Source organism: Hirundo rustica, chromosome 4 (assembly GCF_015227805.2).
Source record: "Hirundo rustica isolate bHirRus1 chromosome 4, bHirRus1.pri.v3, whole genome shotgun sequence".
In the NCBI taxonomy this organism is placed as follows: domain Eukaryota; kingdom Metazoa; phylum Chordata; class Aves; order Passeriformes; family Hirundinidae; genus Hirundo; species Hirundo rustica.
Window position 1 is genome coordinate 58,820,901 of NC_053453.1, and position 18,772 is coordinate 58,839,672.

At 46.4% G+C, this 18,772-nt stretch overlaps 1 long non-coding RNA gene across 1 annotated transcript; it reads right to left on the reverse strand.

Moving 5' to 3' along the window:
* Positions 1-1,451: 1,451 nt before the first annotated feature.
* Positions 1,452-18,640, reverse strand: LOC120752276 (uncharacterized). The gene is made up of 4 exons (XR_005700657.1): positions 18,518-18,640; positions 4,240-4,305; positions 3,181-3,253; positions 1,452-1,595 (listed from the first exon to the last, which is right to left on the reverse strand). It is a non-coding gene; the product is annotated as an uncharacterized LOC120752276 (long non-coding RNA).
* Positions 18,641-18,772: the final 132 nt, after the last annotated feature.

An 18,772-nucleotide genomic window follows, 5' to 3' on the forward strand; every position in this document is an offset into this window, starting at 1 on the left:
CAGAGTCAGTGGTCAGCAGCCAGTGGTGTCAGATCCAAGGGGATGGTCCCGCCAGCTCCCAGCTTATCTGTGAGGATGGCCTGGCTACCGTACAAATTATGATTTGTTTTGGTGACCGGTTTTAGCTTAGGAGAAGGTTTTCCCTTCGACAGTGTCTGTATTAATATTTCTGTTAGGTCAGTGTGGGGCTGTGAAAATGCCACAAGGCAGAAAGACAGGAAACTACAGCACAAAGCAGGGGGGTTCAAGTGCGCATCTGACCTCAGAGTGGATCCACAACATGCTCTTTCCTTTAATATATACTTTAATTTCCTCCTCCTAACTGCAGCATATTTTATTCAGCAAGCAGGGGGAAAAAGATGACATTTATTCCTATCAGCAGAAGTCTTCCATTTACTGCTGGCAGCAATAGGATAAAATGTAGGATGGGCAGAAACACGAACACTCTGTCCAGGATTAGGTTTTTCCTCTCAAGAAATGACAAGGAACAATCACACCTATTCATTAACATAGCTGGCTGTACGTGTGCACATGCAGGGAAGGAAGAGGGATAAAGCTCTGGACTAAAAAAGGGTTTGCATCAGCAGTTTCTTGATGCAACTACTTCGAGCCAAAGGGAAACATTTCTCTAGAATGACTAATTTATTTAACAAGGTAAAAAAGACACTTGAAGCCATGTCTAGAATATTTCTGAAATCTCTCAAATCCCATCAGATTACACAAGATGAAGTGGTGGATTTCTCCATTTGCCAGTGAAACTGTAAAGCCAAATTCACCTTGACCTGAGTAGGCTTAGAAGGAAAGAAACTTTTGGGGAAGAAGAGAGTGAGCTGGTGCAGGGAAGCAGTATGACAACGCTGGGTTCACATGGAGTCCTTCAAACAGGTTTTTTCTCCCCCGGTTCTCTGTATGAGAGCACTCCCGTTTAAGAACAGGGGCTTCCTTTTTTCATAAAATGCCATCACTTTCATGCAATCAGTGCTTATTCACTAGCAAATTCTACTCTTTCTCTGGCAAAATTTATCCTGCAGCCATCTGAATGTGGTGCTAATTATATCTAGATACATAAAGGCACAAGTTCATTTTTGAGCATTTCCCAAACTCTCCTGCCCATCAAAGTGTGGGGCTGGTAGGCATTTTCACAAGCAGCTGCTTTTTACTGTGAGAAGTATCCGTCCAAGATTTATACTCAGTTTGAGAGTCAGATGTGTAAAACACAAGTCTCATGCTTATGAAACTCCCATTCTAATTTCAAGTAAACTTTGTTTAGGAGGAAGTTATGAGGAAAAGGAGAAAGTGAAGACTTGCTGTAGGAAATCACCTGGATTTTTTTTCCTTCATTTTAAGTTGCCTTAAAAAGCCTACCAGACAAAATCCCAATGCACTCGAGATATTTTATACACAGGCATTATATTCATCACTCAGCTTGGACACATACAACTCACCTTTCTTCAGCAGTCCCATCCAGCCCAGGAAAATCCTCACTCTTGAGTACACCCCTGGTTTCTTTGGGTTGGCACTGCCAACACCCCATCTGACAATGCTGTGAAGTGTAAATGGTCCATTTCCCAAGCCAAAGGGACACCAGCACCATCCTAGGAACCAAGAGAGAGGACTCAGATCTCATTTGGCCTCTGCACCGCTTCAGGTAAGAAGAGAACGGCTGGAATCATGTTTGCCCAGAAAAGCCCTCCTGCAGGAACTGGGAATAGAGCTACTGGTGCGACTCAGCCTGCAATAAAGAGACTGATTTAAAGGCTTGGTTATCACTGAATGAGGGCTGAGCACAGGCTGAAACAAAATGTTATTAAAGTGTGCTCTGATGTTACACATTATTTATTAGTCCACCCTAAGATTGTGATACTGAGCAGAACTCACATTTTAGCTTGACAATGCCTCAGTCAGAATTACTTTGCCTTCTATTTACTCAGCTGTTCTTACCCACTTGCTTTGTGATTTTGGGGGGATTAGTCAGTTCTTCAACAGTGCTACAAGAATGTTATAAAAGCAATACAAGTCATAGTTTACCTTGACAAAAGAGTGCTGTGAAAAAGGGTTCCGAGCAAGGGACAGTGGGGAGTGTTATACTGGGATCATAAATGCACCTTGGGAAGTGCAAGTCCTTTCCAGTCCCCTTCCCTAAGTGATCCACAGACATCCATATGCTGACACATTCAAGAGCGCTCCCTTCTAATATATCTTTCCCTGACAGGGGTCCTGCTCTCCCACAGAAACAAAGCCAGCACAAATGATCCTGGCAGTGATCTCTCCAGGGTAACTGAAATAGTAATTTATCTCACTTCATTTATCTCACTTCATTCTCAAGTACAGGTTCTCATGTCTGCTGCAACTACCTAGCTCAGCTCCCATCTGGCTGGGAAATAAATCTGAGGTTAGGTTTGGGCAGAAGACGAAAATACTTCTGAGAGAAATGTAACTTCAGTAGCATCAAGGGAAATGTTGAAGTCATAGCTCAGCCGAAGTGGGGATGCACCACAGTGGTCTTCACCTGTCTCATCTGTGACCAGGGCAGAGAGGAACAAGCCTGCCTTTTAAGCGCCGCCTGAATGGACACTTGTAAAGCAAGAGGGGAAACCAATCCCACAAATTATGACCAACCTCCAAAGACGTAATGAAAAAAAAAAAAAATTACAAAGGTGCAAGGATTTTAAAAAACAAATTCCCTACCTCTCCACTCAGTTGAGAAGACTACTGGGACAGATTACATGGACCTCCTGAGACTGAAGTGAAGGCTTCACCAATGCGAACACAAGCCACTAAGGTTTTGCAGAAGCCTAGTGTGAGTCACTTGAGCTTCTTTCTGACATATTTCTTCCTCTTCCCCATTAGGAAGAGAAAGTCAGCAAGGTTTTTATAGACAGATATATTGCTTGGCACTAGGGGAGTAAGATGTTGAGGATACACAGTCATCTCTATTAGATTTTAAGACTTTTTACTGCCAGTAGTAAGAACCAGGTGTAAAACATCCTTACACTGCAAGTTAGCTGAATGAAGCTAGAGTTACTGGATTTCATTTCTCATTCTTCAGCCTGTGCTACTTATCAGTCATTTTGCCTTGCGGCCATCACTTTTTTCTGTACATATAGATCTGTTTTGAGAAATATTATGGGGTCAAATACACCAAAGTCAGCACTTTTAATGGTATTGTTTGGGTTTTACCTCTTCTGTTGATTCTTTTAGAGCTCTACAATGGTTTCCTGCTGTCACAGTCCAGTGCAAGGGTTTATTGGACCTGTATGGTGAAAGCAAACATATTGGAGTTACTTACAGTCAGCCATAGAACCTCCTAATTCAGCAGACCCACATCCCTTCTGGCTCTTCTCTAATTAGTCACTTATTCCCAGGACTGCTGAGCAAGAGCTTCTCGCTGTGACAACTGTGTTGCATCAGTTCTGGCTCTGATGGCAGATATCCCAATTAACTTTAATGGATCTCCTACGTGGAAGACTGAACAGTTCCTATCTTGAAAATCACTGCTCATGGAGAAAAGGCAGAAGAAAGGTTTTGCAGAGGACAAAAGGGTTTGAATATAATTTATAGCTGTGCCCCCAGCCTGGAGGAGCAGGTGAGGGCACAGCATGGGGAGAGAAGCAGAGGAGGGGGGGCCTGGGACCATCTCACACTCACAGCCACACACAGTGGGCAGGCTGATGACAGCCCTGTCACATTGGCAGTCTCCAGGTAGCTTCAGGGCAGCAGTGAGGACAGCCTCCCCAGCCCCACTAACGTGCTTGAGCAGTCACTGGGGAGTAACTGGGGAAAAACGGGGCAAGAGAGCCAGAAAACTCTCCATAATTTCACAGGCAAATTTCTTGTTTTCCTAGATAACCTCACACCATGGATGCAGCAAGGCCAAAGATGTAAGAGAGAGAAAATTTGTCTGCTCTGATTGGAAGTAGGGGGAGTTGGAAAAACCAGTAAATGAAAACTTGAATCTTAAGGAGGAGCTCCTTCAGGCTCAGGTACTGGAAGAGGATCTCTTCCACACTCCACCCTGTGTCCCTGCTCCCAGTAGGAAGTGCAGGCAACCAGAATGGAGAGGATGTGCCACAAATATGGATATGAGTGATGGAGCACCTATGAATCACTTTTCATCCACATGAGTGCACAAAAAGGGGACTTGAGGTCAGAAAGCATCTGCCTCAGTGCATAATCCTCTTTTAAGGTAGAGGAAAGAGCCTCAGACCAAAGCAACTGAACCAAATTTAATTTCTTTACCTCAGGGGACACCCTGTAGATGCAACATTGGTGCAGTTAATCGTGAACCTTCTCTTCGTGCCTCCTCTGTAAGAGGAAGGAAAGAGGAGTTAGCTCTGACTTGGGTGAATAGCTCTGGCTTGTTCCCTCAAACAAAGTCCCCACTCTGGAAGGCAAAATTACCCATCTCCTCAAGCAGCAGCTGGCACACACTCATGAAAGTAGGAAACAACAATAGCTTTCCCAGGATCAAGGCTCTCCTCTGTAGTGAGGTTTTCAAAGAGTTATCAGACTGACAAAATTAACAAGACTTCTTGTTTCAGGTAGCAGATATTGGTCATCTCATTTTTCAGTGAGAATAAGAAAAAAAGCACTTGATTTGCCTCCCTTATTGAGGAAGGGGAGCCCTGCCACAAGTAACTATTCCATTTCAAAGTTACCTTGACATATGGCAAGACTAGCCATAAAAATAAGCACAGGCATCGAAGAATAGCTGCAGATGATGTGGACATCAGACACAGCAAACATCTCACTACTAACAAATGAACAAAAGTGAGCCAGACTCTAAATTCTCTGAAGCTGCTCCCCCCATCACTCTGAAAATGTGTCTGCATGGTATTCCCTGAATTCAGAACTGGTTTGGGAGCTGAGAATCCACAGAGATTACTTGCAGGGATGAACAAGAAATGTTCATGAGAATCATAAGATGAGAAATGTCATCCTGTAAGCATGTGTGGTGGCTTCAGCTAGTTTAGATTTCTAAAAAATCCCAAACCACAGCGACTTGGTGGCTTTCTGATTAGAAAGTGAGAGCAGCCAGAATTAATCTACCATAGTTATGCCACGTGTCCATAAAATCAATCCTAACTTTCTTATAGAGGAATTACAAGTAATGTAATGCCCTTTATTGCACAAAACAGAACTCCAAACCAACACACCACACCTGAGAATTGAATTCACCACCACCAAGCAAAGTCTCTCTAGAATAGTCCATATGTCCAGGGTAAGGAACTAGAGAGCAGCTGCTCTTCCTATTGAGGGCTCTCAGTTTGCATAACATCTGAAGGTCCTGTAGTTGCATCTGGATAGGAAAATTGCACTTCATTCCAGAGGAGCTTTCCTGTAGGAATCTGTATTTCTGATGGCAAAGCAGTGCTAGAAAGCATCAAGGGAAATGCTCTAGGATACTGAAAGCTCTCCCATGAAAGATTCCAGATCCAAAATTGTCAGTCTTCCGCTCCCCCCACCCCCCCCTTAAATAGTCTTTTCCAGTGGAAACTAGATTTCTTTTCGCAGCTGTAGTGCTAATACTCATGCAGCACTTGGTAAACACATGCAACTAAATTACCACCACAAAACACATTCACACAGACCAAATGAAAAAGAGAAAAAGGGAAAAAAATAGAACCCCTTGCCAAAGATCACGTGTGGATGGCAAACCCAAGACAGTCCAAACCTCTGACTCAGCTTATCCAGTAAAAAGGAAAGAGCACCAGCCCCTGATCACTCTGCTCTGGTTTTTGGTTGACGCACAGGTCTGTAAAGAGGTAACAAGATTTCAACCCAAATATCTTCACTTCTGAGCATAAGATTGCTTTTCTCTTCAAGAATAAATACCAAGCTCTGTAAAAGTGAGTGTAGTGCCTGGAAACTGTTTTTGAAAAAAAGACAGCCCATTACAATGTGCTTTCTTTTTATCCAAGTAGGAAGAACACCTGGAAATACAGAAACTAAAAAAAAAAAACCAAACCAAACAAAAAATTCTTTCACTGAAGATTTTCATATTGATAAAACTGAAGCAGATTTAAAGTGAGAAAATAAAAATATTTCCTTCTAAAAGTGTGGGAAAGAGATACCTCAGGTCAACAATTTTTCATTAATGAGCTTCCAACATAACTAGTTCAATTTATTAAGAATCTGTTTCAGTAGGATTAAACACGCAACAACAACCTGCCTTTCTTTGAACATTTGTCTTTTTCAGTGGCACTTGGAGCAAGGTTCTCTCTCAGTCTCCTGGGAGAGAGCAAAGCCAGATCCAGCAGCACACATTTGTGCACCCCACTGGTCCTGCAGCAGAATGAGAGCCATGGTCCCATATCCAGCCCTGCAACTGCAGCAGGCCTTTATGGGAAAGCATGACCTTGGAGCAGGATGTGGGATCTCCTGTGCCAACGGCACACAGGGCCATCATGAGGGACAAGACCAAAGGACAAAGTCTCAAGGCTGCTGCAGAAATCCTTCCAGGGGTACCATGTTACCAGACAGCATATTTTGGTGATAAAACATGTCTGTTTCCACAGGATTTCTAATTTAAGTCTGAAACAATTAGTGCTCACACAGCTGGTTTTCTTCTTCCTCACAATAAATAGTAACTGCGCCATAAATTCAGCCCAGGTTAAGCTCCACAGCAGTGCCTTCAAACTGCAGCTGCAAAGTGGACAAGAAAGAGAGGATGCTCAAGACTGAAACGCTTAAACTTCTTAACCGTGGGATAGGGAAAAAGTAGATTTTGGAAGAATTTGGGCAAGACTTCCCTTGGTGAGTGTGTCCCATTTTTCATCAAAAGAGTCTGTTGGCACTCTTCTGATTGTCAAGAGTCTGATTGCTCCTTCCTGTGCAGGGCTACAGACAGGTGTGCAGGGGATGATGCTGGCCTAAGCTTTGTCTTAAGGCATTTTAGCTGTCATCTTTATGCAGCAGCACTCAATACTTTGTACTTCTGAAAGGTCAGTGCCCCATATGGTTTGCCCTTCCAAGAGCTTTTCCTCCAAGCATGGGAAGCGTGTGATTTTTCATTCATTGATTTTGTTTTTAATCCTGACCGCAGGTTCTCACAGCAACAGAGCAGCAGCAAACCAGAGAAAAGGTCTCCATGACCTCGAGCATCCCGAGGTGTAACGCTGTGTCACGGTTTAACCAAAGGAGGCAATTAAGCAGCACACAGCCACTCATGAACCACCACCTCTCCCCCCCTTTGTGAGGATGAGGGAGGGAACTGGGGAAACGTAAAGGAAAAATCTACAGGTCTTGTAAGAACAGTTGAAATAAAAATTTGTAGTAATAATTGTAATGAAAGCGGAGACAGCAAAAAATAGAGAGAGAGGGATAAATTCCAAGACAGACAAGTGATGCACAATGCAATTGCTCACCACCATCCCTCAGAAGTGATCAGCAGCTCCCAGCCAGCTACCCACTGTTAATATACTGAGCTCAATATTCCATGGTATGGAATATTCCTTTGACCAGTTCAGGTCAGCTGCCCTGGCCACACTCCCTCCCAGCTCCTCCTGCCTCTCCTCACTGGGAGAGCATGATACACTGAAAAATCCTTGACTCAGGGTACTTAGCAACAACTAAAGCATCATTGTGTTATCAACGCTATTCTCATCCCAAATCCAAAACACAGAACTGTAGTGGGAAGCAATTTAACTCTAGGCACATCCTAGATGAAACCAGGACACAGTTTTCCACCTGTTTTCTCCCAGCAGGAGAGGGAAGATGCTCCTGCTTGGAACAGTGTAAATGGCAACAGGGCTCACGCTGAGCTTGGTGGGCTGTGTGCTGTACACAGGCTGTACTGCTGGGTGCAACAGGCAGTAAGAACTGAGAGATGCTGGTACTAGGAGTGGGAGGTAGTATCAGACAGCCCATGCGCAGTGAGAAGCAGACACTTTGGTATGGAGTAAGGAGTAATTTGTGGGGGGCTGACTCTACCTTGAGAAAAAGGCTGATTCTATTGTTTGCAACATGCTCTCTACCTTCCCTTTACCCACACACCTATGCTGGACTTCAAGAAAAAGCTATCCTGAGATGAACCTGGTGGCTACAGGTTTCAAGCACTTTAAACAGTCACAGCTCCCTCATACAGGAGTTCAAAGGTGATGTCTAATTGACAAAATATGCCCTGCAAAGAATCGGCGACCTGGATTTTACAATTTACAGTCTTGTGCGTCACAGATGTTTCTGGCAGGATTTTATTGAATTGCTCTCCTGAACAGTTCTTAGTGCAGAGGTTTAAGTGCAGCTTCTCCTTTTATTACCTTTATGACATACTCTGCTGGACCTTCAATGAGCCAGTGGCACTTCATGTCCCTGGGATGCAAGCCAGGCTAATTAGCAGTTTCCATCCTCACCTCTTCCACTAACACTGCCGCAGCCCGAGCCTGAAACACTCAGGCAGCACAGAAGACAATTTAACATATGGTACTTTCAATAAACACAAATCAACAACTTGCTTTTTAAGGAAGCCAGGCACACTAAGGAGAGTTGTTGTGTTAAGGGGGTCAGGAAGGAGAGGAGGAGAGTTGCTACAGCATCAACGGAGTCACTTGCTTCAGAGTCCTTATGGATGGCCATGAAGGTGAGGTATAGCCACAGCCAGCATTGCTTCCATCAGAAACCAACTGTGGTCGGGTCCAACTCTGCTGGCAGAGGCCCTGGGAAGACATCCCTGTGAGATTTACCCAAGGGGAACAAGGAGTTAGTTTAAGGGTGGGCTAAACATGCGTGTGTCCAGGCAGATCTCCCAGTGGTTCTCCAGGTTACAGCCCTTGGGGAAGGCCTTGTCTCGGATCAAGAGGAGAGACTCTCTGACTTTCATTACCTATGAAATATTGAGAGGTGGTACAAAGAAATTGAGGAGACAGAACTTAATCCACAAGTTCAACCACACAACCAACAATATTCCCAGAGGATGAATTGCATGACTGAGGATCAACATTATTACCAACACATCACCATTACCGAATTAAATTGCAGGAGCAGTCAGTATGCCCAGGAAACATTTATTACCACTTCAGAGGGACAACATGCAACATTTCTTTGTCTCATCTGCAGTTACCCAGTAACCTGAACTGTGTCTCCAGCAGATTCCTGGCTATGCTAACACATGAGAAGCTGATCAGGACATAGCCAACTAAGCAAGGCTAAGCACTCCATTTCTTCTGCTACCCAGGGTCTGTGAGAGTACAACATAGGTTGGAGACAAGGCACAAAAGGGCAGATATTTATGCACAGTTGAAAGCCATTTTTGAGGACGGAATGCCAGCACAAATATGAACATCCCCCTCAGTTCCAGCTGCCCTGCTCCTTTTGCATGTTTTCTCTAGCTCTTTAGATTCATACCGCAAAACACAAAATGCCTTCAAGGGCCAGTTGGATTTGCTGTTTTTCATGACAATGAATTACATGAAATTATACCCAGAAACCCTCACACCTCCAAGGCACCCAAACTTACTGATTTGCCCTCTTCCATTCAAACAGAGGACACGTATTTAGGGTCACATGCAAGCCAGTACCCTATATATAGTTTAGTGCAGAGTCTCGAGGTGACTTTGTCCTCTAGCACAGTACAGGTGCACAGGCTAGAAGCAAGCAATGGTAAAGGCAGGTTTCTGCATGGCTGAGCTCGGCCTTGTCAGTCCCAACACAGGCTGGGGATGTCGCACAACAGAAGCTGATAGCTGATGTCACTGGCCCCACCTGGTAAATTTTATCATCTTCCCCTCAGCGTCAGCCAGCTGGGGAGGGAGCTGCCAACAGCAGAGGACTGCAATGAATTTGCTCAGCACTAGAGGGGCCTTTATGCTGCCTTCCAGCAGCAATATCCTTGTGGTGTGTGACACCTCCAGCCCTGTCCATCTCACTCTCCTGAATCCTGCAGGAGCTGAAAGCCTCTTTGTGTGAGCTGACACTGATATACCCAGACAAAGGATAAAGGGTGCCACAGCTCTCCAGCCCAGCATGGCTTGTACAGAATCTGTATTACAAATAGACTTTGTGTCTTGCTGCCTTCCCACACAGCATTATCCTGCTCAGCAAGCAGGACTGGGGATCTGCACTGCAGGGAGCACACAGCCACTGTCACCCAGGCACTGCTGAGAGCGGTGCCCAGTCTGGTGCTGGCTGGAGCTTCCAGGCCCTGGGAAACACTTTGGGGTGCTGTGAGGAAAATTCAGTGTTTGGCTACTACAGCCACCTGCTGTGAGGGACAATATGCTCCAAAGCCAGGGGTACAGAATGAGCCCACCTTCTCCAAGGAGCAGGATGACTTGGGAACCTCACTCTGCTGGTGCAGGGTGAGGGCTTGGCACAGCACCCGGGCAGAAAAAAAGGTAATGTGGGGTATTGCAGTACAGGCACAACTGGCCAAGGCACAGGCTAAGATACTGCAGCTGTTTCAAACACAAAGGACTTAACACACAGCTGAGAGACACCTCAGAGGAGAAAATGCAATTTCCTCCCCAAAGTCCTACTCTAAAATCCCAAAACTTTCAGGAATTGTCCCATCAGCTGTCCCACAACGGGTTCATATTCATTCAGCCTCCCGAGACATGACATGGCTACTCCAAGCTCATTTTTAATGAAGTACCACTTTTATGTCAGCCTTCCCTTCCTCTCCTATGGGCACTTGGTGCATACAGACCCTGACAGCTCTGCTTTGCAAAGGGAACACCCACTTTACAGCCAGGTGGCTTCTGCTCCTAGCAGGCACTGCTCCAGTTCAGAGGTACCTTCCTGGCTGCAGATAGTGCCCCTTTGAAAGAATAATCGTTAAGGATCCCTAGGAAAGCCATAATAGGTTGGGTATTACTTAATACCAACACCTCAGCTTTGATGGCTATGACAGAAACAACACCATATCTTCAATCACTCTTATTAGCCCTGTAATTATCTGTACAGAAAAACACGAGTGACCAATGGGGAGTCACTAAACCTGTGCCCAGCTATAAAAGGCTCTTCCAATAAGCCACGAGAGCTGCAGCATTAATATCATGCCCCTCTTCCCTTTCATGTTCAAAGCTGTATTTGATGAGGAGGCAACCACTGATCAGTCCTGCACGCTGCTTCAGGAGCACAACAGCAGTTCAGATTTCTAGCTGGCAAGCTTTCAAAGCAGACTTTTAAGAGAGCAGGGCTGATATGCAGCGCTCAAGGGGCACCTCACCGAACTGGAAGGGCTGCATTCAGCCAGAAAAAGGGCAGCTTGAGGCACCTTCTGTTTCTCCTTCAGGGGATGCAAGGGTCAGACTTGCTATTATAACATGGTTTCTGAAGGGGGCTTATATGTTTAAACCTCTGGGTTTGCCATCCCAGATTAAAAGAGAATATAGCTTCCTGCTGATTCAGTGTCTGGAAATTGAAGAGAACCGCTGTGGGTGGAGAGGAGGGCAGCAGCAATAGCAGGGCAATTTGGATCCCTGTAGGGCTGAACAGTGGAAAAAACCTCCCAGTACTCACACCTGTCCTGTGCCATGTCCTGTGCAGGGCAGCCACAAATGCAGCCCCCTGAGAGAAGGTGCCTGGCGAGCTCTGGGCCATGGTGCTCTCCACAAGAGTAACCCACCCTCTGGCACAGCTGATACCAATGACACCCCACCAGTGCTCAGGTGCCACCAGTCCTCTGATGCACAAAGGGGCCTCCAGAGTTAAATTCCATTGGGCAGAAAAGGTGACATTTATTCCTGCTCCAGCAGCCCCAACCTTTGATGCTGTTCCATGACATGCCAGCTTTTCCACAGATGCCAACACAACCTTGCTTGCTTCTTTCTGTCATGAGAACCTGGTACCAGCCTGCTCATTCAGCTGTTACCATTTAACCTAAACCCCACAAATCTAAGACCTGTTTTTACAGTCCCCAATCTGACTTGTAATTTGTCAGCCTGCCCTTTCCCATACACAAACCCCATATTTTCCATGAAGAACGTAAAGAATGGAAGCCATTTTGCCATCAGTTGCCGCATTGATTTGAAAATATTCATTTAAGGTATGAATATACCAGAGAGTAGAGAGGTTCTCAAGCTACTGTTTGGTTGAAAAAAAAGCATTCATGCAAGTACATCCCAAGGAGACAAATGATATCCTGACCAGCAGCCTACCCCAAGGCAGGGCAATTCTGGCCCTGTTCATGTTGTTAGGATCAGCAGAGAAGAGTTTGGCACTGAGCAAACTCCTCCACTGCATCCCATTGCCCAGTGGGACTGTCTGAGCAAAGGTACCAAAAGGCTTGAGTGTGTACAAGGGGACATCCAGGAGAAGGTGGGAACTGCCTTCCTTCCTGCCTTCTGGTAGCACTGCCCATGCCAGGTTCCCTTGCCCAGTGCCTGGAATCCAGCCAGTGAAGGTCCCCCCTGGTTTCAGCAAAGGTGGTGGCACCTGCAGGGATGGAGGTGCTGCTGTTAGAATTGCCCAGGACAGGTCTGGGGAAGAGCCAACCCAGTCTCCTACTCACATCCATACTCCCACCTGTAAAAGACTGCTCCTGCCTTCATTATCCTGAAGCTCCTTGTAAAGCCCTTGCTCAGCAAAGTGCTGACAGCATTCTCAGTGCTCTTGCTTCCCTCTCTCCCCAGGAGAGAAGGTTTGCAGGTGAACAGGACAAACTGAGGAGCCAGGGCAGGTGAGCTGTCACTTTGCACAGCACAGGGGGCAGATTCCTGCCACTCAGACCTGGCTGGAGGTGAGGGACAGGTGAGGGACAGGAGCCGTGCCCCCACCCTGTAAGGATGGCTCTGCTTGTGACGGGCGCCTCGATGCACACATGAATATTCACAGCAGCAAAGTACAACCATCCCTAATGTGCTCCAAGGTCCCTAGCTGCAGCAAAATGCTGATCTGCACATCCCTACAGGGGCTGGTCCTCTGACAAGCAGAGGAGACCCGATGCATTAAGGGATGCTTGAATATTCCATTTGGCAGGAGTCACTTTCTCTTGCATTTCTGTTTGTGAAAATCTCCTTTCCTCTATCCATTACTCCGTGTCTGTGACCAGGAGATCCTGCCACCTAACTCACCCTTGGCCCAGCCACTGGCCACACACAGTGTCCCAGCCTAGAAGCTTTTATCCCTGTGGGGAAAGCAGATGGGCTGAGCCCCATCCCCTGCAGAGGAAAGGGTGCTCAAATGAGTGCATGAATAACATGCTTCCAGGGACATGACTGATTTACAGGCACAAACTTCCTTCAAGCCATACTATTCCAATAATATCCTTCCCAAAACATCACAGTTAAATGTGGGCATTTATTTAAAGAGAACAAAAGCACGAGTCACATGTAGTTGAATATATACATGCCAAATTGAGAACATGTACGTGCCAATTTGAGAGGCAGAGATCAGGAAGATTGAATGTTAATGTAAGCAGAAGGATACTTGGGAAGAGGACAAAAGAGGTGGAGGAGCCTAGCAGAGACAAGGAGACTGGACTGCCTCTATCACTCACCTTGGAACGGCTTGGTGCTTGTGAGAAACTCTTTATATGTTTCTCCCCAAAGACCAGCACTGATCAGATCGAAAGGCTTGTGCAGGTCATGCAAAACTCAAGATTCAACTCAGTTCAATCCAGAGTCATATTGGTTTGCTTTCCCTTGATATCAGGAGAAAAATGGATCACAGATCTCCCTGGAAGTTTTGACGGGGCACTGGCAGCACCCAGCCCTCAGGGGAGCAAAGCAGGGATCCCTGTAGCATCCACAGAAGCTGTCCAAACCAGTCCATGCCTAGAGACACAACCCTATTTAACCACAGAGCACAGGCACACAGGCAGCCTTCCTTACACTGCCTGCCAGGCTGTCTGAGCCCTGAAGTGAGCACTTCTCTGGGCTTACTTCCCTTGCTCCTGCCATTATGGCCAAACTGTAGGGCTATCACCACCACCTCAGCCAGTATTTTGGGACACCAGAGTGACAGATTTGTTTTATGCTGGTTAATCTGCCATCTGATGGCCACAGGCAGTCATGGCCAGTTGGCTGTAGCCCAGCCTATCCCTATGAGACACAGGGGATGCCTTTGGAAGGATTAGGAAGTTAGAGACTTGTGCCACATCCTTAGCTCTGACACCCTGAAGCTGCCTCAGTGGGCTCTGCCTTTGCCTGCAGAAGTACTGGAAGCAGATGTTAATCCAGTTTGCTTCTTGATGGGCAACATTCTTACAGCCCAGGGCTATGGCCACGGGGAAAGCAGTGGCTTTCCAGTAGCTACCTGAGAAGGAAACAGAACCATTGTAACAGGGGAACGCAAGGACACACAGGAATCTCACAAAGCAAGCACAGGCAGAGCCGGAGCACAGACCCTGAAGGATAAACTTCTGGGACAATTAATCGAAGCCTAGGATAAGAATTAAACTAACTCTGCCACTTCAGTAAGAATTAAAGGCATGACTGAGGGGACACCAAGTCTGCAACCCTGCAGCGTGGTCCTGCCCTGGGATCTGGATTTCAGTAACAGGACTTCCAGCCGGGCTAGTTTCACATTAGCAGCAATGCAGAGGTTTCCCTGACCTCCAGCTGCAAAAGCTGGGATGTTCTTTCAAATGGATAAATATGTTTCTTGTTTCCTGTGCTATCCATCAAACCACTGTTTGTACCTGGGAAGCACAGAGCTGCCAGGAGAGCTGCCAGCAGATTGCTGCCAGCTTGGTAGAGGGAAAAGGATAGTTTATCCTTCACCTTGGCTCTCACAGAGCCTCCCTGCCATTTTTGACCTTGAAACATCAAGCTCAGCTTGGGTGACCTGCAGTCCGGGATCCTAAAAGGCACATGAGAAGCCTTAAAAGCAATGGGAGTTGATTGCCAAGTCTTTTTGGCCCCATAAATCCAAATTTTGTTATTGGTGCATTTTAGGAGATAAGCAGAGACCTACATCCAAAAGCTTTATGGTGATTTTTGGCAGCTACATGTAGTTTAAATTAACGCTCGACAAGCGTATGCCCATTATGGGTTTTCTGCATATTTTATAAGCAATATAATGTCACAGTTAAACTCAGTGCAATCAGCTCCAGCAGAGTTTCCATTCAGCATTTCTTTTAGCAATTTAGTAGACAGACCCACTATTAGGGCAGTTACCCAATGAACAGACCAGCAGTAGATCTCACCTGTAGCAAAGGCCTTTACCCTCCTCTAGGGATGCAGCAAGTGCTCTAGTGCAGGGTGGGACAAAAAAAGTCCAGCTGCTGAATTATTGTTTAATTATTGAATTACCACCATGCCATTTCACCCATGCAGCCTCTGGGGATGGCAGCCTGGCAGGCACTCACTCTACTGTGGCTGTCTGCCCCTGATGCGTGGCCTCAAGCGTTTTGAATCAAGGTATCAAGGGTTCAGCATGAGCCCTTGCTTCAATGCTTTCAAGTAAATTAAGATTTATTTTTTTCCCCACTTAGGGAAAGCCTTACTTTCATTTTCTAATCACTTCCAGCCATAAGTAACAGACCCAGTAATGGCACAGCTCAGCCTTAATCCCAGGAGGCTATTTACTGGAAATGGAAAGTTCCCATGCTTCCCAGCAAAGTCTGACACCAGGACTGCTGCAATGCAAATGCTGCAGCAATGGGAGCGCAGCAACAGCACTGACAGCGTAACAGCGGAGAGTAAAAGCACTGACTGGTTTTGCATGGAACAGAGAAACAAGGAGGTGCCTCATTATGAAGGTTAATCTTGCACATTGAAATTTTTATACCATAGCTATTTTCTCATTATTCAACATTAGTCCTCAAAAAGGATGCTCAAGTTGAGCAAGAAACAGATGTGAAGATGACTGGTCTGCAATTACAATATAATGGATTATAAAAAGGCTGGCAAAGAGGCCCCTTATATCATTGTCCCTGCCCATTAAGAAGTCTTTAGCAAGGCTTGTGAAACTGATCTTGCATTTAAAGTACAGAAGCCAACGTGACTCCTAAGAGCAATGGAACTGTTGCCAGGAAGCAGCACCGTGTCTCCTCCTGCCTCAGAAATGCTCTCTGCATGCCTGCTTATGTGAGCAGGGTCTTTAAATGACAAACCTGTTTAGAATTAGAGGCTGAAACACTTAGAAGAACCACAGTAGCATGGAGATTGCCACACCCTGGACCAGACTTGGAAAGCTGTGCAAAAAGGACGTTCCTCTCCTGAGTGACCAGCACTCAGTGACTGGAGGATGAAAAAGAGATGGTGTCCGCCTCTCCTCCTATTTCCCAGACAGGGGGGAACACGCAGCAGCACAGACCTGCCAGGGCTGCCCTCCAACTCTGCCAAAAACTAATCTCAGCTGCAGAGTATCCTCTGGGCTCTCCCGGTCTGTGGGATAAACTCCACACACACACTTCAGGCTACATAGAATACATGAAAAAAATAATGTTTTTCAGTGAAACAAGACCCCACATGCTGAAATGCATTACCCCAGGCTCTTCTGGCAGGTAGGGAATCAATGAGACAAATCCCAGGTGCCACAGCTTTCTTGACTCCAGCTTGAGCTCCAAGCTGAAAGCAGTTATATGGAGATAAATGAAAACACAGAGAAACTGCAATTCTTTATAAGAAGCTGATGTGTGCAAAGCTGAGGTCTCCTGTGAGGTGCTTTCATGATGTGTGTGCACAGCCATAAAAAAACCCAAACAAATTTAGATTTCATCCAGTAGCCTAATTGTTCTTAATGAGACGCAACTGGGACTAACAAAATTAAGAAGTGCAACAGGTTGTAATGACATCACCAGACTACTCCAAGTTTATTTTAAAAATCTTCCATGCCTTAAGTGCCCAGGGGTACTTTAACTGTGCCAGTCAAGTCATCATGAAAGATGTTGCATCTTAACTGAACTGGCCCAGCCCTCAGTCTTGGCTTTGGTCTGAAACACACCCCAAGGAGACACAACTTTCTTACATCACTTTTGGCACCAGTTGTGCCTTAGGAATGTGGATAGTGAGCATGGGGACAGTTTGACTTTGGGACAGCTGGGTCTGATCAAGGCTTAGATGCTTCACTGAACTGTGCCGTTTAATAAATCTGTGGCAATCCCATCCATGTTTTCTATGGAAAATGCCTCCAGTCCTCACCCAGCAGGGAGTGATGCACACAGTGACAGGCCTGGCAGACCCCGTGCTGGGTGGGGGAGCATTGGGGTGCTGCTCTCCTGTGCCAGCCCAGAACACAACCATCACAACCAGGATTACACAGCAGAAGTGATCTCAAACACCTGGGACACAAAGGAAAAAAAGAGCTGCAATTCTCCCACCAGTTGGAGGTCGGCTTCTCCAGGCTAGGGGCTGTGGGACAGGAGTTGTATCAGGCCTCTGGCTCCCTTGCTGAGAAGAGGACAGCAGCTCTTCCTCAGTTCCTTTCAGCTGGCCTGCATCTGTATTAGCTAAAAATCACTGTTATTCACTGCTATCTGATGTTTCTCATGCCAACAGGAGGGGTCCCCTGCCTCTCCCAAGCCAAGGCTGGGATAAGATTGTAGTTCCCAGTCACCAGTCACACAAACATAAGCAATACAGTGCCCATGATTTAGGAGGTACTCACACTCTACTTGTGTTGGAGTCCAGGGCATTCCTTTGGTTGCCCTGGAGGGTCAGGGACCTGGGCAGGGGGGTCTGGGACCCCAGCCCAGAGCTCAGAGAGACACTGGCTTTGATCTCAGTCCATGGGAAAAACTTCCTACACTGAGAGAGGGTTTACAGGCCACAAGAATGTGAAAAAATAGTAGTTTAGCTTATCACAGGGTGAGAAAATAGTAAATTTAGGTTCCTAGCATTGAACTGAATGGGGACAAGATGGAGAATCTGGGGCGTTGTCTCCTTCTTCTTCTCCTTCCCTTACTCCATTGCTGCACTGACGTGGCACAAAGTAGTTAGTGAGGATTGGGTCAAAGTAAAGATGACCTTTTTAGTAATAGTGATAGACATTGGTAAGAAATAGTAAACAAGAAACACATAGTAATTAGTATAAAAGATAAGGACAGCCCAGCTCGGGAGGAGACGTGAGGAATCCATGCAGCTGCGAACATCTTGTCGGACTCCGAGAAAATTGTAAGATAAGAAAAAATAAACCAAGTATGCAACATTGAAAAATCTAAACCTGAGAACTCCATCTCTTCCTTCGGCTTGGCTCAGAGCTGTGCAGGGGAGCAAAGGACCCTGAAACCACCTGAATGTTGGGGAAAGCCCCCGACATACTTGCTGTGGTGAGAGCCTGGAATAATTCACTAGAGTCACCACAAGGCTGAGACTGGATCCAAAGTGACAGCACTCCAGCCCTCCTTAACCTGGAGCTGATGCCCTCTGTGTGTTGAAGGTGATGCTATTTGATTGAGGTTGACCTGCACAGCCAAGGGACCACGTGGCAGCTGGGCTGTCTGCACAGGGACTGGGTCACTTACCTCAGCAGCCAAGGAGGGCTGTGGTGAGTAGCATCTTCATAGAGGGGGTACAAAATGCCCCCAGTCGCCACACAGCTACAGCAAAGGCAGCCTGAAAATCACTCACCAGGGCAAATACGTTAAGCCCTGGCACAACCCATAACTGACTGGCTACTTCCACCTTTTTAGTACCTCCAAAGGGCAGATGACACCAGTGCTCACTGCTACAGCTTCCACAGTGGGGCAGGTCTCCCCACAGACCACACACAGGACTGGCCACACAGAAGAAGGCAGCACACGAGCAGAGAGAGGTCCTGCTCCCACCACAGCTCTGGAAAAGTAACCAGTGCTGAAGCAGAGGCTATGCTCCATGTCCCTCAGGAGGTACAAATCACCTAATGAGCCCTTTTAATATCTATGGGGTCAATCAGTATTGGCAGCTGAGGC